We start from the raw sequence: 21,141 nt of genomic DNA, 5'->3' as shown, positions 1-21,141 counted from the left end.
TCCCCTGGCCCTACATCACCACCTGTCTCCTCACTGCCAGCCGGTGGGCTAGCATCCCACTCTACAGAAGAAAGAGAAACCATCAGGTGAGGATCTCCTCTACTTACGGCTCCCCAAAAATGTATCTGCATCTGTACCCCTCCATGCTTCTCCCCTGCCACCAGGGGCATGTTGCCCTCTTCCTACCCAAAGCTAATCCCTTCCCGGTGTTCCACACCCAATCCTGTCCCTAGTCTTCAAGGACATGGCTTCATCCATTAGGAGGTGGCTCCCAATTGCAAATCTTTTATATAGTCAATTCATGATTTACAGGAAATTCTCCTAAGGTCTTTCGCACCCACTGGCATCTTACCCACTGAACACCCACACTATCCTTTTTTTCACAACCAGGCTGAGCCGATTGTTGACGCTTGCTGTCTGCTTCACTCCTCACCCACTGCCATCTGCCCCAGTACTGACACTACTTCGTCCAAGGTTACTAATAATCACACTGTGCTAAACTCAGAAGATGTTCTCAAGTGCTAACTTTATATGACCTCTTTGTAGCACGTAAGATGGGTCACTCTCAGAGTTTTTATTTTCTGGCTTCTGGGCCACTTCTTAGTGTTGCCTCTATCTGTCTAGCTCATTATTCTTTTGCCTATTTCTGAAAAGAAGGTATTCTCCCAGGGTCTCATTTCTGTTCCTTTATTCTTCTTAGTCTCCACACACCCTTGGAGGAGCTTATCCCTATCCATGGGTCCTTCTGCCCTACTCCTCCATTGCCCCAAAGTAGATCCACACACATGCACATATGTCCACACCCATCCTGAAACCACCCTGACTCATGTGTTCAACTCCTTATTATACCTTTTCTTGTGGCACATTAAACTCAACATGTTCTGAACCTGACTCTCAAGCCCTTCCCAGCTCTACCCCAGCCTAATGCTCTTCTAACTTTTTTTTTTTTTTTTGTATAATGAGTACCAAACACAGAAGCCTGAATTGTCTTTTACCTTTCCCTCCCTGTCACTTTCTCCATCCAGTAAATGGCTGACTCCTCCTGATTTTGAGGGTTTTAATGTCTCCCCAAGTTTCATTTCCCATTGGCCCCACTGTCAATTCTCTTACTGCAAGCCACTGCAGTCTCGTGTCATGGATGCTCCCAGAGTGTCCTGCATCTGGCCTCGCTCACCCTACACTATATGCTCCTTCTCGTTGGTGCTATTTCACACACATGCTCTTCCTTGCTTAACACTCCTCAATGCCTTTGGACAAGAGAACAAACTGCATATTGTAGTACATAGCTATGATCTGGATTTGCTTATCCCTCTATTTTCTTTTATTACCATTCCCTAACATCTTCATCCATACCAAGCTACCTGCTATTATCCAAACATGCCAAGCTCCCCCTTTCGCTCTGAGCTTTGGCTCATTCGATTACTGCTGCCTTAATTAGGACATCTTTGTCTCTTCTTCTACTCTCTTCATCTTGCCTATTTCAACTTGCCCTTCAGGAAGCACATCAGGACTCTTCTAGAAAGATCTCCCCAAGTAACTCCTCAAACCTGGGCCAAGTGCCTGCCCATGTATTCCCATAACAGCTTGTATGTACTTCTCTCACAGCACAAATCATACTAGACTAGAGTTCTCTGTCACTCTCCTAAAACTATGGGCCGCTCAAAGCCAGGGACAACAGCCTTCATCCACATTTGTCTGGCAATCAGAGCAATGCCTGCTCATAATTGGTGATCAATACCTGTTTATTGAATGACTAAGTTTCTTTGTGAACTTTATATTCAGATTTATTCAAACTAAACCGGGAATTATGTTAAGCTGGATTTCCACATCTGGTTTTTTTTTTTTTTTTCTCTAACAAGATTTTGCTGTTTTTCACATTATCATCCACATGGTGAACCATGGGTAGTATTAAATACAGATAGAACTTAAAACTAGTTTGAGGCTCCAGTTACATCTATTTCCTAAAGAATGAGGTGGATTATTCTTGACTTGGCAAACAAACTACTTCACAAATGTGTCTCCCAAAGGAAGTTCAATGAAGTGCTGCTACAGTGTAGATGAGGCCATGGAAGCTGTTTTTACCACAGATCCACCTTTCACTGAGAGAGAGAGGAAGAAACTAGGCCGGTCTACTCCAAATTCCCCCTAATTAACTGTCTCAGTCCATTCTGGCTGCTATAACAAAATATTATGCGCTGGGTGGCATATAAACAACAAAATCTATTTCTCACAGTTCTGAAGGCTAGAAAGTCCAAGATCAAGGTGCTGGCAGATTCAGTGTCTGGTGAGGGCCTGCTTCTTGGTTTGTAGACTGCTCTCTTTTCCCTAAAACATCACATGGCAGAAAAGGCCAGGGCTTTCTCTGGGACCTCTTTTATAATGGCACTAATCCCATGCATGAGGGCTCTACCCTTATGACCTAATCACCTCCCAAAGGTCCCACCTCCTAATACCCTCATAATTGAGGATTAGGTTTCAACATATGAATTTGGGGGGGACACATTCAATCTAGGGCATCAAGCTGCCTTACATGGCTCTTCTCTCCCAGGAACCAGTATTTCTGGTAGAGTCTGAAAGGGCTACAGTGGAGCCTATGCTTGAGGGCAGGGGTGTGGGGAACAGGACCAGCAACAGGGTGGTAGGACTGGTAAGCACTGTAAGAGGAGGAAAGCCTCAGAGAAGAGGGCTGATTAGGAGAGAGGATGGGTGGAAGTCTTAGAGATTATGGAATCATTTATTTAATTTAATTTCTGTTCACCCCCTGTTAAAGAGAAAAGCTTCTGTCTTACTCTTCTGGTTTCCATAAAGAGGGATTTTTCTCTAACCTTTATGGCTGTCTGCCCTGCCCCCTATCCCTCCCCAAGGAGGTAGGCTGAACTACCCAGTTGGTGGATGACAGCCATAGGTCCATGTTTCTAGATAACGGACACTAAACCATCAAAGGTCCTGAGGCCTGGAGAAAGTCTCTTTCTTCTCTCTTTACTTGGACCAGGGGAGACAAGTTGCCAGAGTAAGAGTGTCTTTTGTGCTGACTTACACTTTCCCCACAGGTCTAGACATGAGTTATCGGGAGTGTGGAAGTTCGTTTTAGCTACTGCATTAAGCTGTCTCCTCCGGCCTAGGCTATTTTAGTCAAAAGGGGGACATTTTGTTACTCTGTCTGCTGGCTCTTTGATCCTATTTCTCCATTGGCCCAGGAGGCAGAGGAGGAAAAGGAGCACCCTTAATAGGACATTAGGACCCCACCAATTTCTACCTCCCATGCATCTTCATTTACACCAAAAAAAGAGAGGCCTATTAACCACACCAAACAAACAAAAATAGAGTTGTGCAGATGTTAAATGATCTGGAAATAAAAAATATAACAAACTAATGGTTTTTAAAACTCACATGTGCTATTATATTCTATGAAACAACTTGCTGGTATGGTTTTATCAATTTCAAAATTCAGTCAAATCTGTGGGATAAGACAAGTTCTAATCAGAATCTTGGAAAAATGGCATTTGTTTATTGCTTCATACAGTTTTCAAAGTAGTTTCACACACGTTATTTCATTTGAGCCTCACACCCCGTTAAATTTGATAGGTTAGCTACTGTTTCAATTCTCATCTTCTAAGGCTCAAAGTTTAAGGACTATCTAAGGTCACATCACTACTAATTGGCAGAGATGCGTACTCTGGCTCTCCTGATTTACAACCGATGCTCCCCCTTCAGTGTAAAGGCCTTCATCAAGGGTATTAAAGTTAACTTGCCTGTTTTTTTGTTTGTTTTAAGGACTTAGGAATTTCTCTATGGCCAAGTGTCATCCGGAGTAGAGAATGACGGTCCAAAAGTACAGACTGTGACACAATAGAAGTAGAGCTTAAAGTAACAGAACAACTAAGCATCTTGTTACTAGGTTAAATCTAGTAAGCAGGATCCAATACGTAATGGCTTAGAAAACTATAGCAACTGATCATAGCCACGGCTACACAATGGCTTAGCCTTTTGTACACAAACTCTTTAAGCTTATTATGTACACCACAGGTCTAAAGAATTTGATATCCCTTATTAGTCACACTGGATTCCACTTAACTTCCCATTTATATAGTTTTATTTTAAGTATCTGTTCAACTTCTTCAGAGCACAGTGCAACAAGGTCATATTTTTTCCAGATAATTTCAAAGAAAAACAATGAAAAATGATCTTTGAGATCTAAGCAGACTAAATATTAGTTTCACTCAAATGCTTGATTTTCGTTTTGTAAAACAACAAAGCACCTCAACCATCTGCATATACAACAAGAAGGGAAATGGAATGCTTCCTTTTTTAGAGATGGTAAGAAAACATAAATACTTTATATACACATTTTTGAGGTAATTAGATACGTAGGCATACTTGTATCATCTTGATTGAGTGGAAATAAATAGCATACGATAGTAGTAGGAAATCCAAAAAGAAAGTAAATCTAAAGATATTAAGTAATAGCTACATGCTGGGCTTTCTTGGTATATGCTTTGATGTAATGAACATTTAAAAATTCATAACCTAAGAATAATATATTTTTTAAGAACAACCATTTAGATGTTGTTAAAAAAATAAACATATGATTATGGCATGTTAAGGTTGTTGTTTGAAGATAGAAAGCTAATCTGTTCTGCTCATAGTTTACTCCGAAAAGTTTATATTTTGTCATTGTTTATATTATCATTATGTGAAGACATAAATACATGCTAGTATGTACATAGAATTGTCATGTCCATAGCCGAAATCCGAAGACAATGATCAGTAGGACCTCATGTTCACCTTAAACATCTTTCTAAACTCAAGAAACAGAAAAATCTTTAAGAAATAGAAAAATATGGGACAGGAAAAGCCTTATTTTCTTTGTAATTTGAATTTGTGTGTGGAATAGGCCACACACTTGGAAATACTATCGTTGGTGAATATACAATGGAGTACAGAAATTATGAAGGTAGGCTAATTAAATTCCACTCAGAGGGCATGTGAGTGGTAGCATTACCCACACTCGCTGCACCTAACCCAGCACTCTGCTAGAAAAACAATGTTTGGCAAACCGAAATGGTGAGAGGAGTGCTGTGTCACTTGACCTTGGCTCTCATTTGCAAAAAAGGTTGTATTTCAAAATAGAAGATGGGGTTGGAAAAGTAAATACAGCTGTGTTTTCTCCACCCCCGTGTGAGAATGAAGGGGCTACTCAGAATGGCAAGAGGCTGGGTCCCTTCGTGGTGTATGCTCAGAGCCCCAAGGAGAGCACTATTATTTTATGGCTAACTCAGGATAATATTTTTTTTTATTGTGGTAAAATATATGCAACATAAAATTTCATCTTAACCATTTTTAAGTGTATAATTTGGTAGAATGAAGTACATTCACAATATTGTGCAACTATTACCACCGTCTATCTCTAGAACTTTTCCATCATCTCAAGCAGAAACTCTGTACCCATTTAACATTTTTCCCTTCCCCCAGCCCCTGGTAACCTCTATGCATTATACTTTCCATCAGTTTGCCTATCTAGGTACCTCTAATTGTACAATGCTCATCCTGTAGTGACTGGGTTATTTCACTTAGCATGTTTTTAGAGACGATGTATGTTGTTTCGTGTATCAGAATTTCATTCCTTTTTAAGGCTAAATAATAATCCATTGTATGTACATACCATATTTTGTTTATCCACTTATCTGTTAATAGACATTTGGGTTGTTTCTACAGTATTTTTAAACTACAGTAAAATTAATGAGATAGAGAATTAGGAAATAATTCAAAAAGGACTCTCAGGTTTCAATGAATATAGGAATACAGAGTATTTATGATATGTGGAGCCACGTTAGCAAGAGCCTGAAGCGAGGGAAATAGAAAATGTTCCCTGCTTATTTTGAATTGTGATTTTTAAGGTATAATAAATTCGTATGCACCTTTTTATAATATATGCTTTGTTTAGTTTTAAAATCATGATTAAAGTAAGCCTTGCCAGCTTAATATTTTATAGATTGAAATCTGAGTATAATTGATGGTATTTCAATCTTGTTTGAAGCAGCACCATTATCTCTAAGACTTTCTACCCACTCTGGAACTCTGTGCTGTAATTCTTTTGTGTGTTATTTTAAGGGTATGAGATGTCATTACCTCCTCTGAGAGAAAGTCTACCCAACAAAATAGAGAGTGAATAATGCTAAGAAATGATTAAAAATGAGAAGCCACAATTGTGCCCAAATTTAGAGGAAAATTTAAAATTCACATAGCTCAATTTTTAAAATTTAATTTAAAATCTTAATTAAAAATTTTTAAATGCCTCAATAGAGTAACCAAAGGAAAATACACGGAATGGTTGAAAAATGCTTTCAGATCAACAGCAGAAAAACTGCTTAATATATAACCAATTCTTAGGGACATCCTTTTTCAGGATTCCTAAGTTTTTAGGGAGAAAGTGGTAATTATCAGAATATATACTGTTTCTTGTACTTCAAGCTGAAAGTTAATCTGCAAGACTTAGGAAGAGGATTAGATTTAAGTCCCAATGACCATTGTCTCTACTGAAAAAAGCAAATTTAGTTGTAGGAACTGAACTTTGGTAAGGAATCTGGAAGGTACTTTGGTGTACTTTTAAGATTGTTGTATTGTCAGATTATTTTCATTAGAAATAGGTCTAGGAAATCTGGAGAGTTGTGTTTAACAGTTTTTGTTTTACTCTTATGAAGAGCAAGGTGACAAAGTAGAATTTTCCTGAGATTAAGTGGTAAAATCTAGTAAAAAGAAAGGGATTCAGAAAGATGCATGTGTATGACAAAAAAAGCAATGGTTCACTGGAAGTGGCAGTGACTGGTTATCAGAAGTCAAAGGGTGAACATAATTAACCTGATAGAAATGGAAGATAGGATAGGAGAGGAAAGAGCCTCACATAGTTCCCTTCTGGCCACCTAATGACTTCACCATGGGTCAGTTGGGTGATCATGATGACTGAATGAGGGACAGAAAGGCCTCATGAGCGGCGGCGGACGGAAGCAGCAACAGCAGTTAACTCTCTAGAAGCCACCGTTTCCACGGTGGCTATTGGTTACATGAGCACTAGCTTTCTTTTTCCCTCTTTTAAGTTTACTTATTTATTTTGAGAGAGAGAACAACCAGGGGAGGGGTAGCAGGGGACAGAAGGCGGGGTGGGTGGGGGGTGGGCAGAGGATCCAAAGGAGGCTCTGTGCTGACAGCGGTGAGCCTGATGCAGGGCTCAAACTCACAAACCATGAGATCATGACCCTGAGCCGAAGTCAGATGTTTAACTGAGCCACCCAGGTGCCCTTGAGGACTAGTTTTCAAAGGTCTGGTATTTCTGGGTAGTTGATTTTCAGAACCTAGTACAGATTTTCTTTTAGCCTTCTAGAAATAATTGCTATGGCTTCAACTGCCAAAGTGTCTTAAAAACAAACACCTGTAATTTCTAAGAGTATTCTTAAATGTATAGAATCTACACTCAGAGTCCAGCAGAGTTTCTGTTTTCCCTCCCATGCCTACTTTGCAGGTACGTTGATGGAAATTCATTAAAGACACTAATTTATGGTCTCCCTGTGACGGTGGAAATAAGGATTTAGATTTGAGTTTTGATGTACACTAATAAGTAAATTCTATTAGTATTACTAATTCTAATTTTATTGACTTTGAGTCTGTTTTAAGGTTCTAATAGTGTACCTCCACTGCTACAGACATCGGATAACATTTAACAAGCACTTTATTGCCAGTCACTGTTCTATGCTCTTTACCTGTGTTATCTCATTGAATGTTTTGTTTATGATGTACATACTATTTTCATCTCCACTGAACAGATGGGGAATATTGAAACCCAAATAATTTAGTCTAACTCTGGAACTGCACTTTTAGCCACTAGTCTATGCTGCCTCCCAAACCCGACACAGTCCAAGGAAACTTCGCTTCAGGTCTTTTAAATGTGCCGTTTCTAAAGACTTTTTCAAATTGTTTCAAAAGTATTTTATCAGGGAGTATTTTTTCAGAGTTATGGAATACTTTTCCAAAGATCATACTTTCTTTTTCTCCCAAAACAAAACAAAGAAAAGCATATATAATGTGGAAGAATCCAATTTTTTTGAAGAAAAAAAAAGAACAAGGGAAAACCACTGCATGTTGTATTGTCATTTTTATATCCAGCTGGATATGCTAATTCTATGTGGATCATGGAAACCCTGAAATTACAGACTATTTAGATAAGTTTAATCCCTAAAAAGCAGTGTTGTGATGCCTGAATAACATATTTTTAAAGTAACCTTTTTACCTTAACAAAATATATTCCAGTTATATTTAAGAAAGTAAAGTAACCACACACTAATGACACTTCCTGAGACAAGACTTCTGTGGCCACTGTCCAGTGACAGGAATGGACTGGATTCAACTGCCCACATTCTCTAGCCTATGGCACCTCTGAGCAATGACAAGAAGGTACCAGGTGTTGGGACCCAGGTTGCAATCTGTTCTCAGCAAACAGAGAAGTTACCTTGCCCTTAAGAGGCTCACACATGTGATCTGGGTCTACTTAACATGACTCTTGAACCAACTATATTAAGAGATTATATCACAGGCAAGAAAAGAGAATGAGAACATTTCCGGGACTCAAAGTAGTTGCAAATTTCTGGGTGGACCCTTAAATGTAGAAAAAAAGGGGAAGTACATCATCCCTACTTATGCCCAGAGTAGCACAAATGAAAGCAGTGTTTTCATGCTCAAAGCATACAGTTAATTTTTTAAAGGCCTTGTGTGTTTTTTACTTCGTGTTAATTTAATTGCTTTGAACTACAACCTAAACACAAAAATTGATTAAAGTGATGTACTTCAAAATAGAAATTTCACGGTGATTACTTGAAAAGATACTTTAAAAAATATCTGGATCACCAACTACAAAAAGTAAAGCAAATCACAAGTTTAAAAACAATTTAAAAATTCTGAGCAGATAATCACTGAGAAGAAAACACAAAAACTTTCACTTTCACATACATTTACTCAATTTGTGCTATTCCTTCAGTTTCCTTTTTCACAACCCAAAAAAACTAATTTGTTTTTGAGAAGAGACCTATACAAACAATATATGTAAAGTATTATGCTTTTTTGGTAGCATGAGCTTTGTACTATCATGGTTTACATGAATTTAAGGAAAATCAATTAATGAATAAACCTTATCAATTAAATAATTAAAACTAAATGATCATCTAAATGGGCTCAGAAAATTTTTTTTAATGTTTTTTTTTTAATTTATTTTTGAGACAGAGAGAGAGACAGAGCATGAGCAGGGGAGGGGCAGAGAGAGAGGGAGACACAGAATCGGAAGCAGGCTACAGGCTCTGAGCTGTCAGCACAGAGCCCGATGTGGGGCTTGAACTCACGAACTGTGAGATCATGACCTGAGCCGAAGTCGGATGCTCAACCGACTGAGCCACCCAGGCGCCCCAGAAAAAAAAATTTTTTTTAAATCAAATACACTTTCACAATGAAAACACTCACTCAACTAGGAACTCAAAGAAACTTTCTCAACCTGATTAAAGGATTTCTCCAGAAAATCCAAGCAAACATCATACTTAACAATGAAAGACTAGATGCTTTCCCCCTAAGATTAGGAACAAGGCAAGGATGTCCACTTTTGCCACTTCTACTCAACATGTTATTAGATGTTATACCCAGAGCAATTAGGCAATTTATCAGTAACAGATTTTAAAAGAAATAACTGGTAGATAGATAGCATCCAGATTAGAAAGGAAATAAAACTATTTCTATATGTAAGTGACATATGATCTTGTATGTAGGAAAATCTAAGAAATTCATTAAAATACTATAAGAAATAGTAAGTTCAGCAAGGTTGGAGGATACAAGATCAATGTACAAAAATAAGTTGTATTTCTATACATGTGCAATAAACAATCCAAAAATGAAATTAAGAAACCAATTCCATTTATAGTAGCATCAAGCAATAAAATATTTAGGAATAAATTTAACAAAAGAAGTAAAAAAATTATACTATGAAAACTACAAATCATTATTGAGATTTTAGAAACTCTAAATGGAAAAACATCCCATGTTCATGGATCAGAATACAATATTATCAAGATGGCAATACTCTTCAAAGGCAATTTCTATCAGAATCCCAGCTGATATCTTTGTAGAAATTGACAAGCTGATCCTAAAATTCACATGAAATTCTCAAGTACCCAGAACTGTGAGATAATCTTTAAACAATATTACAGAACAACATTGGAGGACTTGTATTTTCTGATTTCAAAACTTTTTACAAAGCAACAGTAATTAAGACAGTGTGGTACTGGCATAAGGATAGACATATGTATCAATCAAATAGAATTAAAAGTCCAGAAATAAACCTATGATAAACTACTTTTATAGCTGCCTAGCTTTTATTTTTATTATTAAAGTATAATTAATATACAGTGTTATATTAGTTTCAGGAGTATAACATATTGATTCAACAATTCTAGGCATTATTTAGTGCTCTCCATGGTAAGTGTAGTCACCATCTGTCATGTTGTTGTTATTACAATATTATTGACTATATTCCCTATGGTATACTTTCCATCTTTGTGACTTGTTTATTTTATGACTGGAAATTTTCACATCTTAATCACCATCTGTTTTGCCCTCCTCCATCCCCACTTCCCCTCAGGCAACCACCAGTGTGTTCTCTGTACTTAAGAATCTGTTTGTTTTTGAGCAAGGGACAGAGAGGGAGGGAGGAGGAGAGGAGGAAAAGGAGGGAGAGAGAGAGAGCGAGAGAGCAAGAAACAGACTCTTAGCTATAGAAAAGGAACTGATGGTTAACAGAGGGGAAGGGGTTAGGAGAAATGGGTGAGATAGGTGATGGAGATTAAGGTGGGCACTTGTCCTGATGAGCACTGGATATTGTGTGGAATTGCTGAATCACCATATCCTACACTTTAAATATAACAGTATGTTAACTAACTGGAATTAATGTAACAAACAAATTCTTAGCAATGTGATAAAGACACTGTAAATGAAAACCAATTAAAAAAAACAATTCAAGGCAAAAAAGTCTGTTTTTATTTGTTTTGTTTAGATTCCACATATAAGGGAAATCATGTGGTATTTGTTTTTCTGTGTTCTGACTCATTTCATTTAGCATAATACCCTCTATGTTTGTCCAGGTTGTTGCAAATGGCAAAATTTCATTTTTTTTATTGCTGAGTAATATTTCATTGTACATATATATATATACACACACACCTTTATCCATTCATCTATAGATGGACACTTAGGTTGCATCCATATCCATATCTTGGCAATTGTAAATAATGCTGCCATAAACATAGGAGTGCATAGATTTTTTCAAATTAGTGTTTCCATTTTATTTGGGTAAATATCCAATAGTGCAATTACAAGTCATATGGTAATTCTATTATTAATTTTTTGAAGAAACTCCACACTGTTTTCCATAATGGTTGCACCAATTTACATTCTCACCAACAGTACACAAGAGTTCCTTTTTTTCCCACATCCTCACTAACACTTGTTATTGGCCTTTTTTTTTTTTTTAATCCATGTTAGTTAACATATAGTGTAGTGATGGTTTCAGGAATAGAATTTAGTGATTCATCACTTATATATAACACCGGTGTTCATCCTAACAAGTGCCCTCTTTAATGCCATCACCCAGTTAGCCCATCCCCCTACCCAACTCCCCTCCAGTAACCCTCAGTTTGTTCTCTATATTTAAGAGACTCTTATGGTTTGCTTTCCTCCTATCTTATTTTATTTTTCCTTCCCTTCCCTATGTTCATCTGTTTGCTTTCTTAAATTGAGTAAAATCATATATTTATCTTTTTCTGATTCACTTATTTCACTTAGCATAATACACGCTAGTTTCATCCACATTGTTGCAAATTCTTTTCTTTTTAATACTAGCTATTCTGAAGGTGATAGTCCCATTGTGGTTTTGATTTGCATTTCCCTGATTAGTGATGTTGTACATATTTTCATGTGCTTGTGGGCCATCTGTAGGTCTTCTGTGGAAAAATGTCTATTCTTGTCCTCTGCACATTTTTTAATTAGCATGTTTTTTGTTGTTTGGGTTTTTTTGGGGGGGTTGTTTGTTTTGGTGTTGAGTTATTTAAGTTCTTTATATAGTTTGGTTTTAACCCTTTGTCAGATATATCATTTGCAAATATCTTCCCCCATCCACTAGGTTGCCTTTTTGTTTTGTTGATGGTTTCCTTTGCTGTGCAAAAGCTTTTTACTTTGGTATAGTTCTGATAGTTTACTTTTGCCTTTGTTTCCATAGCCTGGGGAGACCTATCCATAAATATGTTATCCAGGCTGATGTCTAAGAGATTACTACCTATGTTTTCTCTTAGGAGTTTTATGGTTTCAGGTCTCACAGATCTTTAATACATTTTTTTTTTTTTTATGTATGGTGTAAGAAAGTGTTTCAGTTTCATTCCTTTGTATGTAGCTGTCTAGTTTTCCTACCAACATTTATTGAAGAAACTGTATTTTCTCCATTGTATATTCTTGCCTCCTTTGTTGTAGATTAATTGACCATATATGCATTGGTTTCTTTCTGGGTGCTCTATTCTGTTCCATTGATCTATGTGTCTATTGTTGTGCCAGTATTAACTACACTGTTTTGATTATAATAGCTTTGTAGTGTATCTGAAATCTGGAATTATGATAGCTCAGTTTTGTTCTTCTTTCTCAAGGCTGCTTTGGCTATTGGGGGTCTTTGGTAGTTCCATACAAGTTTTAGAATTATTTGTTCTAGTTCTATGAAAAATGCTACTGGTTTTTTAATAGGGATTGCATCGAATCTGTAGATTGCTTTGAATAATATGGACATTTTAACAATAATAATTCTCTAATTCATGACCATGGTATACCTTTCATATATGTCTGTCATTTTCAGTTTCTTTCATGAATGTCTTCTAGTTTTCTGAGTATATGTCTTTCACCTCCTTGGTTAAACTTATTCCTAGGTATTTTATTCTTTTTGGTGCAATTGTAAATATGATTGTTTTCATCATTTCTCTTTCTGCTCCTTTATTATTAGTGTATAGAAATGCAACTGATTTCTGAATATTAATTTTTGTAATGTATAACTTTACTGCATTCAGTTATCCGTTTTAATAGTGTTTTGGTGGAGCCTGTAGGGTTTTCTATATATGGTATCATGTCATCTGCAAATAGTGAACATTTCACTTCTTCCTTAGCAATTTGGATGCCTTTTTTTTTTTCCTGTCTGACTGCTGTGGTTAGAACTTAGAGTACTATGTTGAATAAAAGTGGTGAGAGTGGACATCCTTACTTTGTTCCTGCTCTTAGAGGAAAAGCTCTCAGTTTTTGCCATTAAGTAGGATATTAGCTGTGGGTCTGTCATAAATAACCTTTCTTATATTGAGGCATGTTTACTATAAACTCATTTTGTTGGGAGTTTTTAATCAGTGGATGTTGTATTTTGTCAAATGCTTTTTCTGCATCTATTGAAATGCTGATATGGTTTTTATCCTTCCTCTTGTTAATGTGATGTGTCATAATGATTGCTTTGCAAATATTGAACCATGCTTGCATCCCTGGAATAAATACCACTTGATTGTGGTGAATGATCCTTTTAATATATTGTTGAATTTCTTTTGCTAATATTTTGTTGAGGATTTTCAAATCTATATTCATCAGAGATAGTGGCCTGTAGGTTTTTTTGTTGTTGTTGTTAATAGTGTCTTTGTCTTATTTGGTATCAGGATAATGCTGGCCTCACAGAATGAATTTGGAAGCCTTCTTTCCTATTTTTTAGAATAATTTGAGAAGGATAGGTATTAACTCTTTAGATGTTTGGTAAACTTCACCTGTGAAGTTATGTGGTCTTGGATTTTTGTTGGGAATTTTGGGTTACTGATTCAAATTCATTACTAGTATCAGTCTGTTCAGATTTTCTATTTTTTCCTGATTTGGTTTTGGAAGATTGGGTGTTCCTAGAAATTTATCCATTTCTTCTAGGTTGTCCAATTTGTTGGCATATAATTTTTCATAACATTCTCTCATAATCCTTTGTATTTTGTGGTGTCAATTGTTATTCTCCTTCTTTTCTGATTTTATTTTTTGGAGTCCTCTCTCTTCTTTTCTTGAGGAGTCTGGCTAAAGGTTTATCAATTTTGTTGACCTATTCAAAGAAACAGCTCTTGGTTTCACTGATCTTTTTTTCTATTGCTTTTTAAGTCTCTATTTCATTTATTTTCATGCTAATATTTATTATTTCTTTTACTAGCTTTGGGCTTTGTTCTTTTTTTAGTTCCTTTAGTTGTAAGGTTAGGATGTACACTTGAGATTTTTCTTATTTCTTGAGATAGACCTGTATTGCTATAAACTTCCCTCTTAGAACTGCTTTTGAGGGAAAGCTCAAAAGTTCCCTCTTAGAACTGCTTTTGAGGGACACAGCTGCTGTGTCCCAAAGATTTTGGGCCTTTGTGTTTTCATTTTTATTTGTCTCCACATATTTCTTGATTTCGTCCTTGATTTCTTCATTGACCCATTGGTTGTTTAGTAGCATGCTGTTTAGCCTGCGTGTGTTTATTTCTGGTTTTCTTGTAATAGATTTCTAGTTTCATACTATTGTGGTTGGAAGAGATGCTTGATAGGGTTTCAGTCTTTTTAAACTTCTGAGACTTGTTTTGTGCACTGACGTGTGGTCTATCCTGGATAATGTACCATGTGTACTTGAAAAGAATGTGTATTCTGTTGTTTTGGGAGGGAATGTTCTGTACGTATCTGTTAGGTCCATCTGATTTTATGTGTCATTCAAAGACACTGTTTCCTTATTTTCTTTCCAGATGATGTATCTGTTGATGTAAATGGGGTGTTACAGTTTTCTACTGTTATTGTATTAATGTCCAATTCTCCCAACCAGGTCTCTGCCCCCCTAGTCTTACTGAGGTGATCTTTTCTCTATGATGAGCTGTGCAAAGTCTATTCTGCCAATCTTCAGATCATTTTCAGAATCAGTTGTACAGATGTAGTTTTTTTTTTTTCTTCTTTCTTTCTTTCTTTCTTTCTTTCTTTTTTTTTTTTTTTTTTGGTGTATCTGTGGAATGAGGTGAGCTCAGGATCCTGCTACTCCACCATCTTCCTACCCCTCTATGATCAACTGATTTTTGACAAAGTACCAAGACCATTCAAAGGGGAAGAACAATCTTTTCAGCAAATGGTGCTAGGACAACTGGATAATCACATACAAAAGGCAACTGGACCCTTATATGACACTATGTACAAAGTGAATTTAAAAAGGATCAAAGCCTGAAATGAGGTCAACTATAAACATCTTAGAAGAAAATATAAGGGTAAACCTAGATGGCCTCTGATTTGGCAATAGTTTCTTAGATATGACACCAAAGCACCAAAGTAATAAAATAAAAAACATAGATATGTTAGACTTTATCAGAATTACAAACTTCTGTGTTTCAACAGACACTATGCAGAACATGAAAATGTAATCAGCAGAATGGGAGAAGATATTTGCAAATCAAATATCTGATAAGGGACTTGCATCTGGAATATATATAAAAAACTCAGGGTGTCTGGGTGGCTCAGTCACTTAAGAGTCCAACTTCAACTCAGGTCATGATTTCACAGCTCATGGGCTTGATCTCCGTGTCGGGCTCTGTGCTGACAGTGCAGAGCCTGGAGCCTGCTTTGGATTCTGTGTCTCCATCTCTCTCTGCCCTCCCCTCCTCGCTCGCTCTCTCTCTCTCTCTCTCTCTCTCTCAAAAATAAACATTAAAAAAAAAACCTCTTATACTCAACAATAAAGGGAAACCCATTTAAAGAATAGGCAAAGGATGTGAACAGACATTTCTTCAAAGCAGATATATGAATGGCTAGTGGGCATATGAAGAGGTGCTTGATGTCATTAGTTATAAAGCAAATGCAAATCAAAACCATAAGATACCCACAGTGAGATTCTTTGCAGCCATTAGGATGGGTATAATAAAAATCGGGTAACAACAACTGCTGGCTTGGATGTGGAGAAACTGGATTCATCACACACTGCTAGTGGGAATGTAAGATGATGCAGCCACTTTTGGAAACAGCCAGGCAGCTTCTCAAACAGTTAAACAGAGAGTTATCCTAAGACCCAGCAACTCCACTTCTAGGGTTATACTCAGAAAAATTAAAAACAGGTATTCAAATAAATTCTTGTACATGAATGTTTATAGCAGCATTATTCACAAGAGCCAAAAGGTAGAAACAACCCAAATGTCCATCAACTGATGAACAGATGAACAAAATGTGGTATATTCAATTAATGGAATATTATTCAACAATTAAAGGAGAAAAAAGGAATGAAGTACTATGTGCCTCAGCACAGATGACCCTAAGTGAAAGAAGCCAGTCACAAAAAAACACATATTATTCTATTTATGTAAAATATTCAGAATAGGCAAATCTATTGAGACAGAAAGTAGATTAGTGGTGAAAATTTCAACATTACTTCCAAGAGATTGAAGCTACATCTTTAAGTAAAAGGAATATGGATCAGTTATAGTGTTTTTTATTTTCTCAGCCTCTAAAAGAAACATTTTCATTCTTTGTCAACTTATTTTTAAATATCATAAATCTATATTCATTTTAAAATTTCATTTAACCTAGCTATATTATTTAGATGAACTTGAATATTATAGATTCTACTTGATATAATACACTTAAAAAACACGAATCCACCTTTGTAAGCCCTCATCCGGCCTTGTAATTTCTAGTGGTCCAATATCTTCTCTTCATTTTACAGTTAGTTTCAATCTAGTAATAGTCATCCTCAGATGCATGAAATAATTAAAGAAAAAGAAAACAGACGGTTCCATCTCACCAAGGGATGTCCTTCTAAAAAAATTAAATTTTAAAGTCTATTATAAGATTTGTAACATATATATTGTTTTGACTGTATACTAATAAAATAATAATTCAGAAGAAATTCTCTAAGACCTGGCCTTATGATCACAGTAAATATATTTTTTAAAAATAATTTATACCAGTATTTTTTAATGCCAGGAAATATGGTACAGTGATCAATAAAAGACTTTCAAGATAAAGGATAAAATTCTTTGGGGGAAGTGGATGGAAATCTGAGTTCAGGTAGAAAAAGGAATGATGTGAAATTTCTGATTGTTAAAGAGCTTGTTCATGTATTTTTTAAATGGGTGATGTCATGTACCAAATTGCTAGGGGATTTCAATTTCACTGGATATATTTGAAAGAATGATGTAATCATTTTATATTTAAATGTCAATATTTACAATGTGTGGGAAATTCCATCCTTTGCAACAATTACAGTTATGATAGAAAGCTTTTATGACATCTTGTTTTGAAGACTTCTTTTAAGAACAACTGCATATATGTACAAAATTGTTTTCACATTTACTAGATACTACCAATTTGCTCTCCAGAGTAGTTGTTTAGGCTTATAGAGGGTGTGAGCATTTTATTTCTCCACAACCCCACCAGAGCTTGGTGTTTGTCAGCCTTTTTAATCTTTTCCAATCCCAATGTGAAAATGTGCTGTATTGTAATTTGCCTTTGCTCTCTATGCTTCACTCCAGCTAACACTTTTAAGTCACATCTTAAATACCATTTCCATGCAGAAGTCTGCTCTGTCCATCCTGTCTTAAAGTGGATCTCCCCCAACCTGTTCTCTATTTCCCTCCACTCGTTATACCCTTCACTCTATTTACCATGGCCTGACATAACTTTACCTGTTTGCCTATTTTTATTTTAGATTAGTTTTTGGTCTGTTGCTCCTACTAAAATGTAAGCTCCCCCAAGGCAAGGTCCCTGACCACTTAATTGTACATGTAGCAGCAGAGCACCTGTCCCACAAGAGACAATAAATACTGCTGAATGAATGAATGTTACAGGCCTAAGTAATGCAGTGGTGGTAACTCTACCCTTCCATCAGAAGACATCTGGTAATCCACTGGGATTACACAGTCCCTGGCTTGTTTTCTTCCTCTTGGCCACACTTCTTTATTTTATTCTAGATGAGTTTATATGTGTTTACCCCCACAGATGCTTTTGCAGTGAACTATGTTGAATTACAGAAATGATAATATGACAACACTGGTTGAGGGCTCCCCAGCTATGCTCTCTTGGAACAGTTACCTTAGTTTTCTGTGCCTTGGTTACTTAATCCTCATATGCCCCCGTTTCCTCATCTGTAAAATGGGAATAAGTGAACCTACTTGTAAGCGGTTGTGATGAACGACTGAAACAACACCGGTAAAGCTCCTTAATATAGTTCCTGGAACACAGTAAATTACCCAGTAAATGTTTGTTATTTTTCCTTGCCAGCTATCATGAAATTTGAAGCTGTCAGTTAAGTCTACCATATTCAGTATTATCCTAAATTTCTACTTAAAGGAAATAATTTATTCTAAGGAATTCAAGTAATATAAAAGTTAATCAAATCTTAAATAACAGACAAACAGCACTGTAAAAATTTGGCATATAGAGTTTTTCAAAGAACAAGGGCACTATCACGAAATTTGAAACTGTCAGTTAAATCTGCCATATTCAGTATTATCCTAAATTTCTACCTAAGGGAAATACTTTATTCTAAGAAATTCAAGTAATAAAAAACTAATCATTATATCTTAAATAACAGGTAGACTACCATCACTGTACAAATTTGGCATAGGGAGTTTTTCAAAGAACAAGAAAAATCATTATCTTTGTAAATTGAGAAAGTAGTTTTAATAAAGCTGGCAGTAAAATATGACAGAATTGACAGAGTATATATAGCTTTAAAAAGATCTTTCCTTCAGAAATACTGATAATTGACCTAATAATTCTAAAAGTAGACTTGACTTTCTAGTTGTCTTTTCTGTTAAGTTTGATGACTGAATAATAAAAGGGCCAATTACAATTTTTATGATGATTTCCTGGCTTCCAAACCCAAGTGATATGGATCCAGGCAGTAATCCAGTCAAGATTTTATAAATTTCTCCCTTTCTCTTTTAACAATGTTCAGAGAAATTACTTCTTCTAACAAGCATTTCAGTAACAGGAAGCTGGCTTCAGCATATCCTCTGCTGTCATTTTTGAGGCCACCAGAAGTGTCATTTGACTCCACCTTTCTTGGTGGAAGTGATACATTTGGTACTGAGCATAATTTTAACCAAACTGTGAACATTTCAGACACCAGAGCAACTGTTGATGTTAGGAACTGGAGACTTCCTGCAGTGAAACCACACATTTGTGTAACTTCACCCCCATTACCAAATGCACTGGAATGCATTAAAAATTGCTAAAATGTCATCTCTTTTGGAAAACATTAATTGTATGTCATTTTATATTGAGATGGCAAACAAAATGCAGATTGACCATAAGGTGCATTTTGATATATTTAGTAGCATAACAGATTCTGTTAAATTTAGTTAAAGTTACTATAGAAAAATAAATGACTAGTTGAAAGAGGCCTCAACAATTTAGCCAATTAATATTAACAAATGTTAAAAATTATCATTTAAAAAATGATATGCCAGATAATGTATCAGTGGTTCACTTCCACTGGTATCTGAAACTTTCAAGAATTCCTTTCCTCATTTAGTAATAAGTTAAAAAATTCCTCATGGGCTTAATTCATATTGGCTTGAATACATCAAGAGATGATTGTCTACAAAAAATATTTTAAGAATTTTGTAAGTACATGTAAAGAAACCAAATGGCTTTAAGAAATTCAGCCAAACAGGTATAAATAATGACCTTCATTCTACAGTTAAAAAATGTGCATCCTAATTATAAAAAATGGCTAAGGCAGTATAATATAGAGGAAAGAAATGAATTAGGAATCAGAAGGTCAACTGCATTCATCTTTTCAAAAAATATTTGAGTCCCTATAATGTGTCTGGCACAATGCTTGGCAGTAGGCAGAGTGGGAAATAAACTGTCATGGTGCTACTTTGGTCAGGATTCTAGCACAGAGGAAAAATTTGACAAAACTCAAGGAAAACAACTGGGAAGTGTTATAAGTAAGGAACAGCAAGCAATAAGAAGAAATGGGGTGGGTAGGCAAAAAGAAATCAATTCTGATTTGCACATATGATCAAGTATTTTTTTTTAAAGGTGAAAACCCTTTAAAAGTATACTTATGGGACTCAACTGCCATACTTAAAATATTTGAAATCTGGGAACAATTATTATTGAAAATTGTTTGCTTCAATCTAATTCTTAATACACATCAAGTTTTAAAATCTAATTCTGTTTTAACAGTATCTGGTACAATAACCAAAGCATAACCAAAGATCATCACTATTCTACCATGAGTTAGAAAAGCCAAGTGAAATTCGAGCCTTATTTTTTCTTTTTTAGATTCCACATATAAGTGAGATCATATGATATTTGTCATTCTCTGAATTATTTCACTTAGCATAATGTCCTCCAGGTCCATCCATGTTGTTACAAATGACAAGATTTCATTCTTTTTTATGGCTGAATTATACACACACACACACACACACACACACACACACACACACACAACATTTTCCTTATGCATCATCCACTGATGGACATATAGGTTGCACCCATTTCTTTGGCTAATGCAAAAAATGCTGCAATAAACATGGGGATGCATATACCTTTTCCAGTTTGTGTTTCTTTTTGTCAGATAAATACCCAGAAATAGAATTGCTGGATCATATGGTAATTTTATTTTTAATTTTCTGAGGAGCCTCCATATTGTTTTCCACAGTGGCTGTACCAATTTACATCCCCACGAACAATGCACAAGAGTTCCCTTTTCCCCACATCCTTGCCAACACTTGCTATTTCTCATCTTTTTTGATAATAGCCATTCTGACTAGTGTGAAGGTTTATCTCATATTTTAATGTGCATTCTCTTGATGATTAGTGACATTGAGCACTTTTTCAAGCACCTGTTGGCAATCTGTAGGTCTTCTTGGAAGAATGTCAATTCAGATCTTCTGCCTACGTTTAATTAAAAAAATACTCTTCCTGCCCATTTATTAACTGAATTTTTTGGAGGGGGTTTGCTATTGAGTTGTATGAGTTCTGTGTGTATTTTGGATATTAACCCATGATCAGATATAGGATTTGAAAATATCTTCTCCTATGCCATAAGTT

General features: G+C 36.0%; 1 protein-coding gene and 2 long non-coding RNA genes across 6 annotated transcripts in view; 1 reads left to right on the top strand and 2 right to left on the bottom strand.

The window, feature by feature from the left end:
- UMAD1 (UBAP1-MVB12-associated (UMA) domain containing 1) overlaps positions 1-21,141 on the bottom strand; it is a 217,288-nt gene that overhangs the window by 9,469 nt on the left and 186,678 nt on the right. The gene's annotated exons all lie outside the window — the stretch shown is intronic.
- LOC109263740 (uncharacterized) overlaps positions 1-21,141 on the top strand; it is a 204,652-nt gene that overhangs the window by 101,299 nt on the left and 82,212 nt on the right. The window lies entirely within an intron of this gene.
- On the bottom strand, positions 1,002-20,487 carry LOC128775689 (uncharacterized). Its single transcript, XR_008420620.1, has 2 exons — positions 14,447-20,487; positions 1,002-14,408 (listed from the first exon to the last, which is right to left on the bottom strand). It is a non-coding gene; the product is annotated as an uncharacterized LOC128775689 (long non-coding RNA).

This window comes from Panthera pardus, unplaced genomic scaffold (assembly GCF_024362965.1).
Source record: "Panthera pardus isolate Hobbes unplaced genomic scaffold, ASM2436296v1 HiC_scaffold_8, whole genome shotgun sequence".
Taxonomy (NCBI): domain Eukaryota; kingdom Metazoa; phylum Chordata; class Mammalia; order Carnivora; family Felidae; genus Panthera; species Panthera pardus.
Note: the sequence above shows the minus strand (reverse complement) of the source record. Positions and strands in the feature narration are given on the sequence as shown.